The sequence below is a fragment of the Thunnus maccoyii genome, chromosome 5 (genome assembly GCF_910596095.1).
Source record: "Thunnus maccoyii chromosome 5, fThuMac1.1, whole genome shotgun sequence".
Lineage (NCBI taxonomy): Eukaryota > Metazoa > Chordata > Actinopteri > Scombriformes > Scombridae > Thunnus > Thunnus maccoyii.
In genome coordinates, this window is record NC_056537.1 from 22,409,641 (window position 1) to 22,425,710 (window position 16,070).

Below are 16,070 nucleotides of genomic sequence, written 5' to 3' on the forward strand. Positions count from 1 at the left end.
TCTCAGTCTCTCTCCTCTGCTCCACTGTTACATCTATCAGCAGGTCTCAACGAGGGGAGTCACATCCACCTGCTACATGATTCACATTTCCTTATTTGAACATCACTCCCGATGGAGTTAGGGATGTTGCCCGGAGATAAAGCTGAGCTACTGACACAAGCAAAGTGTTTTCAAGGGACTCTCCATAACCTGTTGTTCCACTTCTCCTTTCCACAAAGTTAGGTTGTAAAAAATAGGCAATAAATGAAAAGTGAAAAGCAATAATCGCCCTTGAAGTTCTTCTCTACATGTTACACACTGTGCTGTCTCTGTGTTATGGGTGTATAATTAAGTAGAGGTCTTTCTGCACATTTGTGAGGCATTTGATTTTAGCTCAGCAGTCAGCGCAGTCGTCTACGATCTGGGAGACTCCAGTTCGAGACCCGGTGTGGGGACCTCCTTCTTAAGGTAGTTTATTCACGAACACTTATTGTAACACAAATTTTCTAATAAAATAATAAGTAATAAAAACAAAAACATGATTTTTAAGCCTATTTCCATTTTTATTTGAAAATAAATACAAATATAAATAATTTTGCTCCCTCAACAAGTATAGATACCAATACAAATACTGGGCTCTTTGCACATGTCAACCACAGGCCTGGTGCCACGATACTGTAAAAATTGCAACTGGGTAGGTGACACTCAATTTTTACATGGATGTAGTCCCCCGCCCCCGAGACATCACAGAGCTGCACCGGCGTGTGTACATTACAGTCGGTGTGATGCTGTTAGAAAATACACATCACTCAATGTAACGGTACTGATTAAATCACACAGTGTCACAGCTAGCCAGTGTTGCACAATACTTGTGCCAGCCTAGGTAGTGATTTCCAGAGACCTCACGGCACTGTGCTGGTTCATACACGTTACAGTCAGCATGATGCTGTCAGAAAACATAACTCACCCGATGTAACGGCACTGAATAACACGCTTGCCTGCCTTTGTGGCCGCCGTTTCCGCTTTGTCATGGAGTGGTGTGTACAATGTGTCTCTCTGGCTGAGTGTGCGGCATCAGGTTGCATTATCTCTCCGTCAGGGAGTAACACACCTGACGCACACTTATCCCAGAGTGAGGGGTGTGCATGTGTGGCATGTTCTTCCTCATCAATCTCCAAACGGGAGAAAAGGAAGATTGGACACAATAACACAAAGTCTACTGCTGTGTTCACGGAGCAGCCAGCAGTGGTGCGTTCATGGGTCGCCCCTTCGGCTTGGCTCCTTCCACACCAGCCCCTTATCTGCAGTGATGTCAAGAAGCATCACAGCGCTGTGCCGATGTGTGAGCATTATGTTTGGCGTAGTGCTGTCAGAAAACACACCTCATCTGATGTAGTGACTGTGAATAACATGCCTGCCCCCTGTTGTTATGGCAGCCATTACCATTTTGCCTTGGAATGGCGTGCACAACTTGTCTCTTCAGTGAAGAGCGAGGCATCAGAGAGAGTTATCTCTCCATAAGGGAGAAATACACCTGACACGTGCTTGACACAGAGTGAGGGGAGTATGTGCGTATTGTGTTCTTCTTCATCGATCTCCACAAGAGACGAGGAGGACTGAACACAATGAAACAAATATTGCTGTTGCTACATTTACAGAGCAGCCAGTGGTGGTGAGTTCACAGACCTCCCTGCTGGCTTGGCCCTTTCTGTACCGGCCCCCATGGGCTAAACTCCTGTATATGGAGGGTTTGGCAGTGAAGGGGGCTGAAGCAGGATATCACAGTTTCCTGACTACTGCTACGCAACTGGTCACTCACCCCCTGATGCAAGTTTGACACGGCACTGCAACCGTTACATGCACAGGGCATGCTGGTGTCCTTTTACTTATACAACCTCATTGTCACAGCCAGGTCCAAGAAATAGGCCATTTACTACACAGCCAAGTTGATGCTACACCTAACCCGCTTAGGTTTCACCGTCAACTGGAAGAAGAGCACTCCCCAGCCATGCTAATGACTTGAGCATCTGGGAGTCATGCTCGACTCAAATTCAGTCAGTTGGTGACACAGGAAAAATTAATATTACTGCAAAGATATGAACGCTGTCCATCCTGCGCATTATTTGTTCATATCCAAATAATCTCTTCCTGTCACCACATGTGCTATGACAGACTTGATGGAAAACATGGTGACATATCCAGTAGCACCAAAAAAGGTATGTCACTGTGCAAGATGTAATTGATTTAATACATGACCAACCCCGAAATTGCAGTGCATCTAGTCTTTGGTGATCTAAAATGTCATATACTGCTTCCATCACACACAGCAATGCATGCAGAGCTTAAATCACAAAATTGTCCACATGGCATTAAGTGCTACTAGGAAAAAGACTCTTAGCCAAGTGTGCAAAATGTTCAACGTTCAATGCTCTGAAATAAGTGTCTGTTTTTTAAAGGGGAGCCTCACTTAGAGTCATGTAAAAAGATGAGAAGCAAACTACTCAGGGAGAAAATAGAATTTTTGCAAGGCAAGGAATTGTGTTTCTGATGTTTGAAGCATTGCCATATGAGTAAAGGCTGCAAGAAGAAGTTGTGTTGGCAGGTGTGTTCCTTGATGTATCCAACTATTTTGCACTTGACAAACTGAGATGATTCTGGTGATCAGGTGGGCAATGATAACGGTCAGAAGCAATCAATCACTGGTGCTTTGTTCTGTGCATAAAGTGAAACTTAGGACTTCCCTTGAGGAATAGTGCATGTAAGAAAATAAAGCAGGGTTTATGCATTTCCTCTCTCTGTTTCTTTATAAAACACAGAGCAGTAAACAGTACAGTATTCAGATGTTTGTTGTTAACCAGTTGAAACTACAGGATCGTGTTTAGATTTGTCCAAGCTCATAAAAGTAAAGGACAGTCACAAGGTGTGACATGTGATTCCTAACCCCCTGCAAACTTTAAAATCTACAGCATCAGTCTTTTCAACAAATTCCCCAAAACAACATATGTTTATTTTAAAGTGATAAGGCCCTCTTGCAGCTGTAAGAAAAATTAACCTTGTCAGTTGGAAGCAAAGATGGAAGTAGAATGGCACTGTTAGAGAGCCACAAAGTTTGCCGAAGAGGGAGGCTGGGGTGGATGGATAGGGCAACAAAACATCAGACTTTGCCACAGGATACCACTGTTCACTTTCAGTTTCCTACTGACAGTCAACAAATGTTTTTCATGAATGCGGTCACCCCTAACCTAACTCTATGTTGTGTCGATGGTGACATCAGATCAGAAAACGTGTGTCGTTCTATTGGATATGGACAAACAATGTATTTTGACCTTTAATTTGGAGAACTTGTTGCCATGTTGACTTGTTTCCCTGGCGGAAGTGGTTACTATAGAAACTGGATTGTAGATTTCACCTGAAACAAAACCCATAATTCTCGTATTTTTGCACCCTGAATCCAATTAAAAGCGAAAGCATGAAGGAATAAGTTTAAAATGCTTAATTGTGCATGTACCAGTTCACAACAGTGTTTTGTTTCCTCCAAGACACATCCTTATCAATCCTCGCCAAATGCCAGGAACATGTGGAAAACACTTTAAAAATGTGTCACCAATGCCTATCACCTGTAGAAAAAGCTTGTCGGGCTAACACACAGCCAGCCACCAGTGTTGCTGTTGTGGGGGAGATAAGGATGGAGGGGGAGTGGACAGAATGTTGTGTTTGAACTTCAGATAGCTAGTGATGACTTAATTCTCTTTTCTGTCTCAGTCGTGCTCTCCCTGACCTTTCTTTCTAATCCCTTTTTCTCAACCACAGTATTTGTCAAAGGCTTGGGTGGTGTGACCTGCTTCCCAGGGTGATAAAATCAAATTCTTTTCATGCATGGCCACTCTTTCTGCCTGCATCCCGATGTATACCCTCACAAGCATGTTCAATAAAGTGTACATAAAGAAGCTATAGTATATAATAGGTAATGTTAAACAGTATGTGCATGTTCAAGTATGACTAGATTATTTTTCAGGTCTCTTTGTCTACATGTTATTTTAGTATTATCCTAGTATTTTCCTTGCTAGGGTGTGTTAGGATTCTCAAACAGTATTGTATAAAAATTAAAATGAGTTCTTCATAGTAATGTGGGCAGGAAGCATGTGTTTTTGTTTGTGAATATGTATGTATTGTGCTGTACACTAAGGCATTTCTGGCCCCAGTGTCCCTTGGGTGCTTGCCCTCTACCGTCTTGTCCCCTACAAACACAGGAGTGGAGGTGGAAGGAGGTGCATGTGGGGGGAGGGAGGGGGAGGGTAATGTACGCTGCATTATTTATCGGTTCCCATCCATGTCAATGCTTTGTGCCTGTTTCCCTGTGACATTTCAGGGGTTGGGGAAAAAAAGCAACAAAACAATGTAATGGAGAGAAAGACCTTCAGCACAGCACAATGGAGCTGAAAGAAGCGTGACAGATGAAGCAAATGCCTCGATTACCACTCACAATTTCCTCTTGCTACCTATCAGTGCAGCCTGGTGGGATGCTATATAACATGAACTCCTCATAATTATGTGAGAAATTTATTATGTTGGATATGCTTTCCTCCTCCTCATCCTATCTTCACAGGCATCTCTTTCATCTGTCAAGTCTAATGAACAGATGTTGCTCAGCTGTTAGAGTCAACATGATGGACTGAATCGCTGGCAGGCACATCCTTCTGCTGAGAGAAAGTGAGAGGGGTCATCTGGACAGTGAACAGCATGCCAGGGTACCTTGACTCTCCTGTGTTTCTCACTTTCTTTCTTCCTCATCACTGCCCTCGTCTCTGACATTCAGGAGCCTTTCCACCCCAAGCTCCGCCCCCAGCACTCTACCACCCACTGTCCTGTCCATCTGAGCCCTTGTCAGCCATTCTGTTCGACTGATCACTTACCTGTAATGTGCCCTTGTCCGCAACTGGAGAAGCCAGCTGGTGAAAAGGTCAAAATTTTTATAATAAGGTCAGCAAGGCCTCTGAGAGGTGGGTAAAGGAGGATTGAGGAACAGCAGTAGGGGGGATCTGATAGAATGAAGGTTACACGAAAAGCCACTCAATATTTTTGAGACATTGAAATCATATACTGTAAGCAACTGGGTTTAATGGGGAATCTGAAGAGAGATCACACACTTTATTTCTGATATTGTGTAGGTCAATAAAGATTTATACACATTACAGTAGAGGTCTCATTCTGCTTACCAATCTATCTCCCTCTATTTACAGTAAATGGGTGAAACAATATTGACAACATAACACACACATCTCAAAGATTCAAGATTTATTGTTCATTAGTACATTTCTCTATCTTCCTTTGTTAGCATTGTGGTGGAATATGATTTACTGAGACTGCCAAGCTAACATTGTAGTCCGAAAGAGTAAATTGGGTCTATCATTTAAAGCCGTAATGTTTTTCTTTCTTTCTTTTCTAATCAATACATAACTAATATATCGACCTGTGTGCCATAAAACACAGCAAACAGGCATGTTTAGCAAACACTTGTTGAAAACAGCAGTAGCACTTAAACAGTTTTTCACATACACTCATATAGTGTGGTGGATTCAAAGTAATGGCTGGCTTTCTCACAACCATTTAGTGACCTTTCACTGCTACAGAGGGTGGTTATATGTGGAACATTACAGATTAGCTTTAATAACATAAAAATGTAATTTTTAACATACTCTGAGCATTACTTTCAAGCTTAGGGAGTGAGTTAATCACATATGTTTAATTAAATGTGCCAAAGCAATAGATAAACAAATAGAGTAGCAGTAGTATTCCCCTTTAAAATAAATGAGCTCAATGCTTCCCAACTTCTTGACATTTTTAAAGATACATTTTCAATAATAAGCAAGAGAGAGAATTGATAGTAAGTAAGCCACTTGAGTGGGCCAATAGGTAGTTACCCAAGGCAAAGCAAAAGTATTAATAAATAACACTACCTGGCCAGCAAAAAGGCACTGTAGTTGAGCAACTCTATCACCAGTTAAGAACATCAATATTGGAGAATTTTACACCATTCTTCAACCCTGGAATACCTTCAATAAGTTTTAATTTCTGCTTATGCTTTCTTCAGTATCTTAGGAAGAGATTGTGGGTTAGGGACTGGTTATGGCAAATAAACTATGGTTAATATACAGTTAAGATTAAGGTAAGCCTATGGCTCAGTTAATAAAAAGACAAACATTACTTGCAGGCCTGTAGAGGTGCCCCTGTAGCTTTGGGGTTAGGAAGATGAACCATGACTTGCAACATCCCTAATTCAAATCTGGCTGAGGACCTACTCTACTATCACTGTCTAAAAAAGGCATAAAATAGCCAACATTTTGTTGCTATGATCAACAAAATCCAAGATGTTTGTGATTTGTATAGACCACAATGCCCCCAATTACCCCATGTACATGCTCATGTTAATGCTAGTGCTTCCTTCTAACACAATTGAACTGGTGGATTTTAACACCCTCACCTCCACCCAACCCCCTTCCCCATTAATCTTCCTGTAACAGGACAACACTTGCTCCCACATTGAAGTGTCCACCTGCAGTGAAAATTGTTCCTCTACCCATGGAGTAACCAGCACTTTTTGACATTTGTCAAAATGTGTTTTAGACATACTTAGAGTGGTTTATCAAATTTGTCATGGGTGCAATAACTGCAGCAATGTTTTTCCCAAAATTGGTGATAATAACACACCATACCTATTTAATGCATGACTAATTTCTTAGTAGTTGGTGGCACATAGTGAATGATAGCTGTAACTTTATCCTGTACTACACAATTCCATACTGGGCCATCTCCCCCAGGTATGTGATGGCCTTGGCAGACTCACATTTTCCCAGTTTAGTCAACAGTAACCAAGCCAATCTGTCAAACATCTTTCTCTCTGTAGCATTTCCTGTTTTGTTGTCTTCAGCAGGACTCACTGCTAATCAGTGATGTGTGTGCTCAGTCATTGTAACTGTGTAACTATAGGCCATGTCTTGTTTGTCATCATTGTTTTCAGTACATTTACAATGTCCTCAACCATATCCACTCTACTGAGAAAAACCCCAGTGGATGCTCATTTATCCAAGTGTAGTTTTGAGTTAATATTGTTGCTGTAATCAGCCATTGATGCTCCAGCAGTTACTCCAGCAAAGCACATGTTGAGTTCCACAATGCGGAAACATCTTCAGTCCAATTATGGTCAGGGACATTTTGCAGCTCCTGGTTTAGATGCTTTCACACAGTGAAGGGAGTCAAACACCAACGCTTGGATATGTAATGCACTACATTTTACCAACAAGATTTTGAAATAGATTATTGGGTCTATATTACATATCCTTCATATTTTCAATCATCCTCATGCTACAGTCCTCCCAACAAGTGTCATGATAGGCTGTCATATGACACAGAGGTGTGATAATTCCACCATGAAAACAACTCAAGCCACTGCTGTCTCTGCTTCTTTCTTTCGAGGGGGGTCAATGGTCTGCTCTCCTGCTCTCAATACAGAACAATACAGAAAGATCTGTTGGAAACTCTGTTATGTCTACTAAATGAAGCAACTACAGAACCTCTTTCTCACAGTAAGCAAAAACCATAACGCCTACAACACAGACCACAGAGCCTACTGTCTGTGCCCTGCACAGAAGACTGCATGTGGGGGAATTCTCTCTTTCTGTCCCCCTCTCTTTCTCTGTCTGTCTCTCGCCACCTGTGACAGATGTGAACCATAAACAGAGGCCACACAGACAATGTACTGTGGGTAATACAACTGGATCACAGGCCAGACATCAGGAGGTAACACAACAACAGAGGTGAGAAGTAAATTCAAAACAGGGGGTATTATAGTCCATTTTTTTGCTATGGACAATGTTAAAGGGGACACATGCATATTTATGGGTCTAAATTTTTAATTTGGGGCACTACTGGAATATATTTGCATGACTTTACAGTTTAAAAAACTCCCAATTTAAATTATATTGACCCTTAACTCAGCCCCTCAGTTCAGCCTCTTTCTGAAATACACCCTTTTAGCTCACGTCTCTTTAAGGCCCCCATCCTGAGGAGTCCAATCAATTCTGACTGGCCTGATCTTCAACACTGTGCCCCACGGAAGACTCCGGAGGCTACATCAACATACCATGAAACAAACTATAATAGTAGGATTTCACTACTTTTCCCATTTTTTACTAAAAATGTCAATTTCTCAAATAAATCCGTACACGTTCAAGCCCGAATGCGATCCAAAATATAAGAATGGACCACGCAAACTAATGGAAAAACCTTAGCAACAAAGGCTACAGAATGACGGGCTGTTTATGGGCATGCACAATGAGCCGACGTCAACTTGGCAAGGTAGAAAAAAACATTGCAAATTAAGCATTCAGAGCAGGTTGAAGCCCTGGCTTTTGACTTGCAAGGAGAATTTCTACATACATTAACCTCAAGTTTTGAAACTCTGACCATGGTTAGCAGGCCTGGACTGAGCCAGCAGGCCAATTCCCGTTGGCCTACTTGATTCATCTGCTGATTGGCCCGGGGTGTCAGGCCAATATCAAAATGTAAAATTATTAAGATAAATCATAGCAAAAACACAGGACAGCCACAACCATTCAGACCTGTAGGCATGCAGTCCACCCCTCCCTTTCGTTGCTTTTGACCTGATGGTAATATCCATACCTATCGTGACACCTGGTTGATCCAATGCATGTAGCCTCCTGCATCAACAACATCATTGCCTGTAAATTTTCCAGTCTGTGTGCAAAACAAAGTTAGGTAAAATGCAATATGGATGGAACAGCAAAAGAGAAAAGGTGAAGATGAGATGGAAAGGGCAAAAAAACGAACAAATCACACACAAACACTAGCCCCCGTCAGGCATGTATCCAACAATTATTACACCATTAGTGTTAGCTAGATTGCTAGGATAATCAATGCATTTCCAATGGCCGTATTATGGTAAGTAATTACCATCTTGATTAGCAACATCACATTAATGTTAGCTAACAAGCCAGTGGAAAGAACTGTTGCACACACGTTTTACATATGTTTTAACAATTGTGCAGCCACTGCCCTGTGTTTACTGCTGAGGACCTCCTCCGTTTCAACGGCGGCAATGGTGGGACCGTTTTCAGCTGTGTGACATCTCACTCCACTGTGACAAGAGTGACCTGGAGCTTGAGATAGATCTCTTAGTCGATGATGTGTCCCCGGCTTCGTCCAGTGCCCTGCCACCGCCGCTGCCGGATGCCTTGGCTGAGACTGTCCCAGCGGCCTCATGACACGTCTGTGTCTGCAACATCACTGACCTTTGGAAAACCAACTCCGACTTCAGTTCACTGTGATTTCCCAGAGGTTATGGCCATGGCGGCAGAGCGTGTAGCACTCACAATGCCTCCCTCTTATCCCGCCACACTGGTTAGCTGGCCACGTCCAGGCTTTTATGACCCAGCTCATCCGGCTCAAACAGCTTTTCTTTAGCTTCCTCTCTCGGACATTTAGCAGTGTGTCAAAGCGTCTGGGAAGGAGCCACTGAAAATGAAGTCACCAGTCTCAGGTCTGATTTCCTTCCTGAGGGTGTAGGGTCACAAATTTGACCCACGGAATGGGTCAACTTGCTGAGCGACAGAGGAAATGGACAGAAATTTGACCCATTCCATGGGTCAAATTTCGGGTCATCTGCACCAGCCAATGACCCAATTTAGGGAGCTGCTACTGCCGTGGGGTGTGTAATGTCGCTTGCCAAGTTGGGCTCACGTCACGTGTGGCTGGGACACACCGCCCTACAGAGAAAGGACGGAGAAGACCTCCTTGGCATCCACATAGCTCTGGATGGTCTTTTCGGGTCCATTTCCTCTGTCACTCAGCACTTTGAGAGGCTGGAAGAGGAGAAGGTGCAGCTGAGCCACCATCTGCCGCTCGCCCCTTCTTCTAGCCAGAGAGGTGATGAGGTGCATTGCTGCAACACCACAGTGAGGAGGAGAGCGCGCAGGCAGGGCAGACCACCATTAGCAGCAGCCACCTCCCAGACCACCTAAATGGAGACACTGCAGCACCGGCCCTCCCGCAACCACAGAGCAGCTCATGCCAGCACGCAAAATGCCAGCAGACCCCCACTGAAGCCCTGCACATGGGGAGAGTCTGCGGTGCTGAAATGACTGTCACATCGGCACGGGCCATGTTCAACAGCCACCCCAAGGTGGTGCAGCAGATTTGGAACCAGTTTTGGAGAGTGAAAGTGGACCTGTTCACCAGTTGAAACAACACCTGCTGCCCGCTTTGGTTCTCCCTGACACCGCAAGACAATCCATGCATTTGCACACATGCTATGGCCAAGGAGGCTACTTCACACCTTCCTCCTCTTTATGTCATTCTTCCTCTGCTGGAGAAAGTGAGACAAGAGCAGTTGTCGGTTATCCTGATAGCCACAGACTGCCGTTCAGTGCCATGGTACACAGAGATGACCCAGATGTTGGTGGTTATATTGAATGCACGGCCTCTACCAATGGACCCTGCTGCTGTCTGCTGAAGTGGTTTCAGGATGTTAGTAGCAGTGAGACGCTGCCTTTTATACTGTGTGAGGCGCACTTAATTGGTAGGCGTTTTTCTGATTGGCCAGCTATTACATGTAAATTTCAGTGGGCGATTGTGTGCATGTGACTGGAGAAGAGTATTACCCATAGAGTTCAGTAGAGTCCAGCAGAGGGCTCCGCCTGTGCTTATAGAACTAGGTTTACAAAATCTTAACCTTCATTTCATTGTGAATGTTTGTAGATGTTGTGTACACCCCCCCGAAATAAATACTTTGTTTTTGGAATATATTACATTGAAGGGTCTGTTGTCTCAAAATGTGTTGTTGGTCTATGATAAGGGTACTCAAATATAAGTCTTAAGGGTCTGCTTACCAAATTTCCCCTAAGACAAAGGTCCACAGGTCAATGGTGCAAATAGTCCCACACACAGAACATGCACAACAAGAATAGCCTAGGCTACGAACTATGTATAAAAAAGCATACTTCAATGGCAAAAATGGCACCTTTTGTCTTTACTCATACCTTATTTTCTTATTCCAGAATCATAGAGGGGCTTCTTGGGTCTGCCCAAGACCCATGCCACTCAGGCCTCCATTTCCTGCTCTTTCTGTGTTACTGACCCAACTATTATTCTGCTGGTAGCTTAATATGGTGATTTTGGTCAGATTAATTTTGTAGTTGTGTTATGCTGCTGTGATACTCTTTGAATATTTGGCTATGCGGAAACTTAATCGTGTGTGCTTATTTAAAAGGTAGCCTATGTATGTGAGAGATGAATAATAATCATGCAGATTTATTAAGTTAATTAAGTACCCCTGGTCTATGAGCTGGCCTGACTAGATTTCTGGCCTGAATTTTTGTCCCAGTCTGGCCCTGATGTTTATCAAAGGTATCTGATACCATCACAAAAAAGCATATTATGTCCCCTTTAAAGCACGTCACTTCACATCTCCTTTGCTGATTTCTAAAATTACTAAAAGGTACTAAAAGTTCTTACAGTTGTAGTCCATGTGGCAATAGCTGGGGAGTTTTTTTTTTTTTTTTTTTTTTTTTAATAGTGTCAACTATGCTGCGGAATTTCACCCCAAGGAAATTCTTGAGTGTAACCACTTTGGGACCCAAAAAAGAAAGGTCACACAGGCTCAACAGCACCACTGTGATTCCAGAAAAACGTGAACAGTAACATTATTAATACTATTGCTTTTGCTAAAATGACAACAGGTCAACCCAAATCTCAAAATAGAAAGTATAACCTCAACAAATATTGCACAATCCCTATTGGCCCATTCGTTTGCTATTAAAAGATGCTAGGAGCAGGGCTGGGGCTTACACCACACTGTCCAAATGATACCCAGGTGCTATACTGTAAGGGATCAGTGAAGGGACACCATCACCGGGGAATCAGACTGCCATAAGCTTAGGCCCAACAGCTCCTGCCCAGCACAGAAAAGAAGGAGAAAGCAAACAATTAACAACACTATATATTGGGCCAGCTGAATGCCACCACAGCGGTCAATTATAATTAAAAAGAATGCATGTTAAAACACACACACATCACACGCACACATGGTTGACCAAAGGGAGGGCACATCACAGGAGGAATCCGCAAATACAAGCGGAAGAAAAAGAAAAAAGAAAAGAAAAAATATAATAATAATAATAATAATAATAATAATAATAATAACACCCAAAACAATTAAACACAGGAAGAAGAAAGAGAAGAGAAAAATCTTCTAACAACCAAAAAACAAACAAACAAAAACCTAATGCAGCTAAACAATAAATCAGACCATATAAATGAATCTGTAGTTAAAATAAACTTCAAGAAAAAAAAGAAAAACGGGGAAAAAAATGAAAACATACACTCTTATATTCTTACAGAAAAACCAGTAGCTTCAGTTCATTCCCAGCTGAACTGAGCGAAGACAGAGCCACAGAGCCAAACCAGTTGCAGTGCAAAACAAAACACACAAAAAAACAATAGAAATAAAACCAGTTGATATACAGATGGTGCCTGCAGAGTAGAGATGCAGAAACATAGAGGCAAAACAGCTGATGTAGTGCCAAAACAGCAGAGACAAAACAAAACCAGCTGTTGTAGAAATGTAGATCTATAGAGACAGAACAGCAGTTGCTAAGGGAGTGGGGGCCGGGGGTTTGGAAAGGGCCACCCACTGTAGTACACAGCCTGGCTTCAAAAATACTACAAAATTACCAACTGAGAACTACACCTGAATCAAAAGTAATGCAAACTCATGTATACATACCAAAGAGAGTGAAGGTGCAACTTCCCAGCAGCTGGAGGGGGAAAGCCACAAAGCCAAAGCTCAATCACTGTCATGGCAGATCAGAGACCAAAAAGAAAAAGTTACATTTAGCTCGTTTAAAGTTAGCGAAATAAAATTAAGCCAGTCTACCCTGACACACAAATGACGCTGCATTAAACAAGGGCTTGAAGCGAGGCGATATTACTCTGGTCTGCATCCAGGAGACGAGCAGATTGCGCTGCAAAGCAAGGAGCAGAAGAATATATAATGCCAATAGCACACGCTATGAACCTGAAGCACAGGAAGACTAAAAATACACACCTTACAAATGCTGTGAGACCAGATTGCAAGGAAACATGGCAGACATACCAGTACGCCAAACTGTGCACACTCCAGCCGCATGGAAATCAGGCTCCAGAAAGAGGCAGAAACTTCCATCCGAGGAACAGTCACCTGCCTATATATAGCGCTGAACGCGCTGCCCAGTAATCAGTGCACAGCTGATTCATTGTATTCAGCCTGGTGCCAATTAAGTGAGCTGGAAAGAAGAAGAAGAAGAAGAAGAAGAAGAAGTGAGGAGAAAACCTAATCTGCCACACCGGCCAAGACAAACTGGACTTCTGCATAATTAATGGAAAAATTTTCTTAAAGACCTCAAATTAGCCCGTTTCACAATTCTCTGATTTAGTGTAAAAGTAAAAGCACTAAATCAATTGGATTATCAATACTGATATTGATTAATATCAGATACAAAATAATATAATATAATAACATATCATTTTTCATAATGACTACCACTTTACTTCATAATTACTACCATTGTGCATACAGACCTTTTACTCTTTACACTTTTATTGTCCTCGTATGGATATTTTCCTCATGGCTTCAAGCTGTATCATGTCACTGCTCTTGTCAGATTAGAACCATTTCTCCATCTCATGTCATGGAAAATCCTAAATTCTTTGACAAATATATTCAGATGGTTTGGCGATGACAGGTTCTGTGCTTAGGTATATCCACCATTATAGACTGACAGCTACAATGTCAGCTTTAAGGAGCAACTGCATAACTTATTTTGCTAATGTAGATTAGTAAACATGTAGTTGAATGGGAGGTCAAAGAGCAGCCCCTCATGGAATACACTTAGGTGCAGTGTCACGTGTGTTGCTTTTGCATTCTTAAAACTTATTGACAAGCAACTGTATTCCTCTGCAAAAAAACACATCTGATGTCAGAGTTGAGAGACTGACAGGGTCCTTGACTTGTGGGGTTATCAGACTAACTGATAAGGCCTTTCAATTTCCTCTGGACTTTCATCTGTCTCTGCAGGAAGTCCACACAATGAGGGGGGTGTAAGGGGAGTCCATGTTGTCCCTTATTCCCAATTCAATATGAAATGCAATTGCTTTGTCTCACGTTTTACTCCCAATCTGCCACACTCGAACACCTTACTCATCTAATCTCATTTCTGAGGAAAGAGCTCCCCTGAAATGAACAAAGAGAGGCGAATAAAAGGGATAAAGATATAGCATCATGTTAAAAACGTAAAAGGATAAATAAAATAGTTGTGGAAATATATACAGTATGGTCTCCATGAAACACTGTATAGGCTGTAGCTCTAATTTAGGATGCTCTAATATATGAAAGATTTTAAATGCCTAAATAAAAACAAATCAAACATAAAATAAAGTGAAATATGATTTACGTTGTTATATGTGTTTCCTTTTTAAGTATACATATACTGTGACCCCACCTGCATCATGGAAAGTGACAAAGACATTGTGAGTTCAAGTTTTTTGCTTGAAATCACATAATCCCTGTCAGTAAACAGTGGGACCTACCCGGCTCTCCCTGCCAGAGACAGACACTGTTTTCCAGGGGGCAGTGTGCCAAAGCGTCAGGCTGCGGCAACTTTCCCACATATGAATCTCATGTACACCCCTTGCACTAACTAGTACATCCAACTGCACAATCCAACATACTCTACTGTACTATGCACTTTCAAGTTTTGCTGTTCATCACAGCATGGCACATGATCACTCATTACCAACTAGTGTAGCTCACTAGGAGTTCTGCGTAAGATGGCAACCCTCACAGGAATAGCTTTATGGAATGAGCAGACTGAACAAACCCACTCATTCATACAGAATATTCATGGGCCGTCATGTCAACAAAGAAAGATTGGCTGTTGCATATGTTTACAAGAGAAAAAGAGATCCAATAAAAGAGCCCCTGACTAAAATGTGAGCCTCGTTCTTGATGTAAAAGAAATAAAACGTTGTTCGTTGAAAGCTTGACCAATGCCGGTGCAATAAATATTGCCTGTATTCTAATGCACCTAATAGTGCACCTAATAATTTGTAAATACGTATATATGGTACCCTTTACAATATAATACAGGAACACCACAAACTATGGCCTCATTAGTTTTGACAAATATTCAATATCATAACCTTCATAAAGATACTATGAGATGCACAAAAATGTATCTATGAATGGATGATTCTCTTCCCACATGTTGCCCAAGTTTGAGCAGTGCTCTGGAAGGTCACTCCCCTGATAAGGATTTTGCGCCTGCTAATTTGGGATGACAGCCCATGTCATCGAGAATGTTTTTTCTAGGACCTGATTATCATCAGAGCTGCCCATGCAAATGACAGGGAGACCTTAAGGGATATCATTTTCTATTAAAATATGTAAGAGTCTAATTACAGATAAATGTCACATTAGCTGTGTGAGATATAGAGACCTGGAGTGAATAGGTGGTCGAGGAAAGGGGCGGAAGGGGCCAAACGCACTCATAGAGTGATGCGTGAAAAGAGGAGAGAGAATCAGTGAATCTAATAACACTGTCCAACATCATTAACACACTTCAGTTAGCCTAGTTGTTTTTATAGGTAACATGAGAATATGGATTACAGAATAAGTACAGCAAGTGTATATGATGTATAGGAATATGATTATATAAAAAAAAAAAACTCACTACTGGGTTGGGAGATTTGTGCATTTTGGTTTGTCAGTAGGTACAAATGCACAGAAAGGTGTACTTTAAGACTCAATGGGCAACTCAATAATGTTTCATTTAATGGCTTTGTATTCATCGTTTTACAAAATATATATAGTATATGCTTGATTCAGCATGTCACAGGTGATTGAAAACAACTAGAATGTGGTTGTAAATAATCCAAACTGAAAAGGCTAAGTACAGCTTCTGTGCTTGGTTTACAGATGACACAGACATTATTACTTTATAATAGAGCCTGACTCTGTGCTGTAGCAATGAAGAAAATCC

At 41.9% G+C, this 16,070-nt stretch overlaps 1 long non-coding RNA gene across 1 annotated transcript; it reads right to left on the reverse strand.

Moving 5' to 3' along the window:
• Positions 1-11,653: 11,653 nt before the first annotated feature.
• On the reverse strand, positions 11,654-13,308 carry LOC121897992. Its single transcript, XR_006096327.1, has 3 exons — positions 13,148-13,308; positions 12,779-12,845; positions 11,654-11,944 (listed from the first exon to the last, which is right to left on the reverse strand). It is a non-coding gene; the product is annotated as an uncharacterized LOC121897992 (long non-coding RNA).
• Between the last annotated feature and the right edge of the window lie 2,762 nt (positions 13,309-16,070).